The sequence below is a fragment of the Diachasmimorpha longicaudata genome, unplaced genomic scaffold, assembly GCF_034640455.1.
Source record: "Diachasmimorpha longicaudata isolate KC_UGA_2023 unplaced genomic scaffold, iyDiaLong2 ctg00000130.1, whole genome shotgun sequence".
Classification (NCBI taxonomy): Eukaryota; Metazoa; Arthropoda; class Insecta; order Hymenoptera; family Braconidae; genus Diachasmimorpha; species Diachasmimorpha longicaudata.
Window position 1 is genome coordinate 75,001 of NW_026973942.1, and position 7,500 is coordinate 82,500.

Sequence of the window (7,500 nt, forward strand, 5' to 3'; positions counted from 1 at the left end):
TTTTATGCATTCAATTATATCTGAATATATATTTTTTTCAATTAAAAATTCTGTGATGCTATTTTTGCATACCAACAAAAATAGCATCAACTTTTCAAGTCATCACTAAAAATTAATAATATCGGTTACCTGATAAATTATAAATTAGTTATATAGAATTTAGTTTAATTTTATGCATTCAATTATATATGAATATAATTTTTTTCAATTAAAAATTCTGTGATGCTATTTTTGCATACCAACAAAAATAGCATCAACGTTCCAAGACATCATTGAAAATTAATAATATCGGTTACTTGATAAACTATAAAATAGTTGTATAGAATTTAGTTTAATTTTATGGATTCAATTATATATGAATATATATTTTTTTTAATTAAAAATTCTGTGATTCTATTTTTGCATACCAACAAAAATAGGATCAACGTTCCAAGACATCATTGAAAATTAATAATATCGGTTACTTGATAAATTATAAATTAGTTACATAGAATTTATTTTTATTTTAGGCATTCAATTATATATGAATATATATTTTTTTCAATGAAAAATTCTGTGATGCTATTTTTGCATACCAACAAAAATAGCATCAACGTTCCAAGACATCATTGAAAATTAATAATATCGGTTACTTGATAAAATATAAATTAGTTGTATAGAATTTATTTTTATTTTAGGCATTCAATTATATATGAATATATATTTTTTTCAATGAAAAATTCTGTGATGCTATTTTTGCATACCAACAAAAATAGGATCAACGTTCCAAGACATCATTGAAAATTAATAATATCGGTTACTTGATAAAATATAAATTAGTTGTATAGAATTTAGTTTCATTTTATGCATTCAATTATATATGAATATATATTTTTTTTAATTAAAAATTCTGTGATGCTATTTTTGCATACCAACAAAAATAGGATCAACGTTCCAAGACATCATTGAAAATTAATAATATCGGTTACTTGATAAAATATAAATTAGTTGTATAGAATTTAGTTTCATTTTATGCATTCAATTATATCTGAATATATATTTTTTTCAATTAAAAATTCTGTGATGCTATTTTTGCATACCAACAAAAATAGCATCAACTTTTCAAGTCATCACTAAAAATTAATAATATCGGTTACCTGATAAATTATAAATTAGTTATATAGAATTTAGTTTAATTTTATGCATTCAATTATATATGAATATAATTTTTTTCAATTAAAAATTCTGTGATGCTATTTTTGCATACCAACAAAAATAGCATCAACGTTCCAAGACATCATTGAAAATTAATAATATCGGTTACTTGATAAACTATAAAATAGTTGTATAGAATTTAGTTTAATTTTATGGATTCAATTATATATGAATATATATTTTTTTTAATTAAAAATTCTGTGATTCTATTTTTGCATACCAACAAAAATAGGATCAACGTTCCAAGACATCATTGAAAATTAATAATATCGGTTACTTGATAAATTATAAATTAGTTACATAGAATTTATTTTTATTTTAGGCATTCAATTATATATGAATATATATTTTTTTCAATGAAAAATTCTGTGATGCTATTTTTGCATACCAACAAAAATAGCATCAACGTTCCAAGACATCATTGAAAATTAATAATATCGGTTACTTGATAAAATATAAATTAGTTGTATAGAATTTATTTTTATTTTAGGCATTCAATTATATATGAATATATATTTTTTTCAATGAAAAATTCTGTGATGCTATTTTTGCATACCAACAAAAATAGGATCAACGTTCCAAGACATCATTGAAAATTAATAATATCGGTTACTTGATAAAATATAAATTAGTTGTATAGAATTTAGTTTCATTTTATGCATTCAATTATATATGAATATATATTTTTTTTAATTAAAAATTCTGTGATGCTATTTTTGCATACCAACAAAAATAGGATCAACGTTCCAAGACACCACTGAAAATTAATAATATCGGTTACTTGATAAAATATAAATTAGTTGTATAGAATTTAGTTTAATTTTATGCATTCAATTATATTTGAATATATATTTTTTTCAATTAAAAATTCTGTGATGCTATTTTTGCATACCAACAAAAATAGAATCAAGCAAAAATATCACTTATTTTTCCAATTTTCGACTTGTAGAACGATCAAGTATACTATTCTTTGGATTCTAAGATTTTTTTCAAGTGATTATTTTCAAAGTTGGGAAAAATGAAAAATTATTCTAAGTCCCCATTCGTAGTTCTTTTTGATTCGTATTGCTTCGGCGCAAAGTAGGTAGGGACACTTATGGATTTCTCAATTTTTGGATAGGGACAGCCGGATAGCCGTCATTCAGCATAAAAGCTATTGTTATATGCATAGTTTGATGTGAGGAATGGGAATTGATTGAAATTTTCACCCGCCAATTGCCGGCTGGCCTGATTTTAAGGTTTGAGAATCTTGACAACGATTTTGCATACCGACAAAAATAGCATCAAGCAAAAATATCACTTATTTTTCCAATTTTCGACTTGTAGAACGATCAAGTATACTATTCTTTGGATTCTAAGATTTTTTTCAAGTGATTATTTTCAAAGTTGGGAAAAATGAAAAATTATTCTAAGTCCCCATTCGTAGTTCTTTTTGATTCGTATTGCTTCGGCGCAAAGTAGGTAGGGACACTTATGGATTTCTCAATTTTTGGATAGGGACAGCCGGATAGCCGTCATTCAGCATAAAAGCTATTGTTATATGCATAGTTTGATGTGAGGAATGGGAATTGATTGAAATTTTCACCCGCCAATTGCCGGCTGGCCTGATTTTAAGGTTTGAGAATCTTGACAACGATTTTGCATACCGACAAAAATAGCATCAAGCAAAAATATCACTTATTTTTCCAATTTTCGACTTGTAGAACGATCAAGTATACTATTCTTTGGATTCTATGATTTTTTTCAAGTGATTATTTTCAAAGTTGGGAAAAATGAAAAATTATTCTAAGTCCCCATTCGTAGTTCTTTTTGATTCGTATTGCTTCGGCGCAAAGTAGGTAGGGACACTTATGGATTTCTCAATTTTTGGATAGGGACAGCCGGATAGCCGTCATTCAGCATAAAAGCTATTGTTATATGCATAGTTTGATGTGAGGAATGGGAATTGATTGAAATTTTCACCCGCCAATTGCCGGCTGGCCTGATTTTAAGGTTTGAGAATCTTGACAACGATTTTGCATACCGACAAAAATAGCATCAAGCAAAAATATCACTTATTTTTCCAATTTTCGACTTGTAGAACGATCAAGTATACTATTCTTTGGATTCTAAGATTTTTTTCAAGTGATTATTTTCAAAGTTGGGAAAAATGAAAAATTATTCTAAGTCCCCATTCGTAGTTCTTTTTGATTCGTATTGCTTCGGCGCAAAGTAGGTAGGGACACTTATGGATTTCTCAATTTTTGGATAGGGACAGCCGGATAGCCGTCATTCAGCATAAAAGCTATTGTTATATGCATAGTTTGATGTGAGGAATGGGAATTGATTGAAATTTTCACCCGCCAATTGCCGGCTGGCCTGATTTTAAGGTTTGAGAATCTTGACAACGATTTTGCATACCGACAAAAATAGCATCAAGCAAAAATATCACTTATTTTTCCAATTTTCGACTTGTAGAACGATCAAGTATACTATTCTTTGGATTCTATGATTTTTTTCAAGTGATTATTTTCAAAGTTGGGAAAAATGAAAAATTATTCTAAGTCCCCATTCGTAGTTCTTTTTGATTCGTATTGCTTCGGCGCAAAGTAGGTAGGGACACTTATGGATTTCTCAATTTTTGGATAGGGACAGCCGGATAGCCGTCATTCAGCATAAAAGCTATTGTTATATGCATAGTTTGATGTGAGGAATGGGAATTGATTGAAATTTTCACCCGCCAATTGCCGGCTGGCCTGATTTTAAGGTTTGAGAATCTTGACAACGATTTTGCATACCGACAAAAATAGCATCAAGCAAAAATATCACTTATTTTTCCAATTTTCGACTTGTAGAACGATCAAGTATACTATTCCTTGGATTCTAAGATTTTTTTCAAGTGATTATTTTCAAAGTTGGGAAAAATGAAAAATTATTCTAAGTCCCCATTCGTAGTTCTTTTTGATTCGTATTGCTTCGGCGCAAAGTAGGTAGGGACACTTATGGATTTCTCAATTTTTGGATAGGGACAGCCGGATAGCCGTCATTCAGCATAAAAGCTATTGTTATATGCATAGTTTGATGTGAGGAATGGGAATTGATTGAAATTTTCACCCGCCAATTGCCGGCTGGCCTGATTTTAAGGTTTGAGAATCTTGACAACGATTTTGCATACCGACAAAAATAGCATCAAGCAAAAATATCACTTATTTTTCCAATTTTCGACTTGTAGAACGATCAAGTATACTATTCTTTGGATTCTAAGATTTTTTTCAAGTGATTATTTTCAAAGTTGGGAAAAATGAAAAATTATTCTAAGTCCCCATTCGTAGTTCTTTTTGATTCGTATTGCTTCGGCGCAAAGTAGGTAGGGACACTTATGGATTTCTCAATTTTTGGATAGGGACAGCCGGATAGCCGTCATTCAGCATAAAAGCTATTGTTATATGCATAGTTTGATGTGAGGAATGGGAATTGATTGAAATTTTCACCCGCCAATTGCCGGCTGGCCTGATTTTAAGGTTTGAGAATCTTGACAACGATTTTGCATACCGACAAAAATAGCATCAAGCAAAAATATCACTTATTTTTCCAATTTTCGACTTGTAGAACGATCAAGTATACTATTCTTTGGATTCTATGATTTTTTTCAAGTGATTATTTTCAAAGTTGGGAAAAATGAAAAATTATTCTAAGTCCCCATTCGTAGTTCTTTTTGATTCGTATTGCTTCGGCGCAAAGTAGGTAGGGACACTTATGGATTTCTCAATTTTTGGATAGGGACAGCCGGATAGCCGTCATTCAGCATAAAAGCTATTGTTATATGCATAGTTTGATGTGAGGAATGGGAATTGATTGAAATTTCCACCCGCCAATTGCCGGCTGGCCTGATTTTAAGGTTTGAGAATCTTGACAACGATTTTGCATACCGACAAAAATAGCATCAAGCAAAAATATCACTTATTTTTCCAATTTTCGACTTGTAGAACGATCAAGTATACTATTCCTTGGATTCTAAGATTTTTTTCAAGTGATTATTTTCAAAGTTGGGAAAAATGAAAAATTATTCTAAGTCCCCATTCGTAGTTCTTTTTGATTCGTATTGCTTCGGCGCAAAGTAGGTAGGGACACTTATGGATTTCTCAATTTTTGGATAGGGACAGCCGGATAGCCGTCATTCAGCATAAAAGCTATTGTTATATGCATAGTTTGATGTGAGGAATGGGAATTGATTGAAATTTTCACCCGCCAATTGCCGGCTGGCCTGATTTTAAGGTTTGAGAATCTTGACAACGATTTTGCATACCGACAAAAATAGCATCAAGCAAAAATATCACTTATTTTTCCAATTTTCGACTTGTAGAACGATCAAGTATACTATTCTTTGGATTCTAAGATTTTTTTCAAGTGATTATTTTCAAAGTTGGGAAAAATGAAAAATTATTCTAAGTCCCCATTCGTAGTTCTTTTTGATTCGTATTGCTTCGGCGCAAAGTAGGTAGGGACACTTATGGATTTCTCAATTTTTGGATAGGGACAGCCGGATAGCCGTCATTCAGCATAAAAGCTATTGTTATATGCATAGTTTGATGTGAGGAATGGGAATTGATTGAAATTTTCACCCGCCAATTGCCGGCTGGCCTGATTTTAAGGTTTGAGAATCTTGACAACGATTTTGCATACCGACAAAAATAGCATCAAGCAAAAATATCACTTATTTTTCCAATTTTCGACTTGTAGAACGATCAAGTATACTATTCTTTGGATTCTAAGATTTTTTTCAAGTGATTATTTTCAAAGTTGGGAAAAATGAAAAATTATTCTAAGTCCCCATTCGTAGTTCTTTTTGATTCGTATTGCTTCGGCGCAAAGTAGGTAGGGACACTTATGGATTTCTCAATTTTTGGATAGGGACAGCCGGATAGCCGTCATTCAGCATAAAAGCTATTGTTATATGCATAGTTTGATGTGAGGAATGGGAATTGATTGAAATTTTCACCCGCCAATTGCCGGCTGGCCTGATTTTAAGGTTTGAGAATCTTGACAACGATTTTGCATACCGACAAAAATAGCATCAAGCAAAAATATCACTTATTTTTCCAATTTTCGACTTGTAGAACGATCAAGTATACTATTCTTTGGATTCTAAGATTTTTTTCAAGTGATTATTTTCAAAGTTGGGAAAAATGAAAAATTATTCTAAGTCCCCATTCGTAGTTCTTTTTGATTCGTATTGCTTCGGCGCAAAGTAGGTAGGGACACTTATGGATTTCTCAATTTTTGGATAGGGACAGCCGGATAGCCGTCATTCAGCATAAAAGCTATTGTTATATGCATAGTTTGATGTGAGGAATGGGAATTGATTGAAATTTTCACCCGCCAATTGCCGGCTGGCCTGATTTTAAGGTTTGAGAATCTTGACAACGATTTTGCATACCGACAAAAATAGCATCAAGCAAAAATATCACTTATTTTTCCAATTTTCGACTTGTAGAACGATCAAGTATACTATTCTTTGGATTCTATGATTTTTTTCAAGTGATTATTTTCAAAGTTGGGAAAAATGAAAAATTATTCTAAGTCCCCATTCGTAGTTCTTTTTGATTCGTATTGCTTCGGCGCAAAGTAGGTAGGGACACTTATGGATTTCTCAATTTTTGGATAGGGACAGCCGGATAGCCGTCATTCAGCATAAAAGCTATTGTTATATGCATAGTTTGATGTGAGGAATGGGAATTGATTGAAATTTTCACCCGCCAATTGCCGGCTGGCCTGATTTTAAGGTTTGAGAATCTTGACAACGATTTTGCATACCGACAAAAATAGCATCAAGCAAAAATATCACTTATTTTTCCAATTTTCGACTTGTAGAACGATCAAGTATACTATTCCTTGGATTCTAAGATTTTTTTCAAGTGATTATTTTCAAAGTTGGGAAAAATGAAAAATTATTCTAAGTCCCCATTCGTAGTTCTTTTTGATTCGTATTGCTTCGGCGCAAAGTAGGTAGGGACACTTATGGATTTCTCAATTTTTGGATAGGGACAGCCGGATAGCCGTCATTCAGCATAAAAGCTATTGTTATATGCATAGTTTGATGTGAGGAATGGGAATTGATTGAAATTTTCACCCGCCAATTGCCGGCTGGCCTGATTTTAAGGTTTGAGAATCTTGACAACGATTTTGCATACCGACAAAAATAGCATCAAGCAAAAATATCACTTATTTTTCCAATTTTCGACTTGTAGAACGATCAAGTATACTATTCTTTGGATTCTAAGATTTTTTTCAAGTGATTATTTTCAAAGTTGGGAAAAATGAAAAATT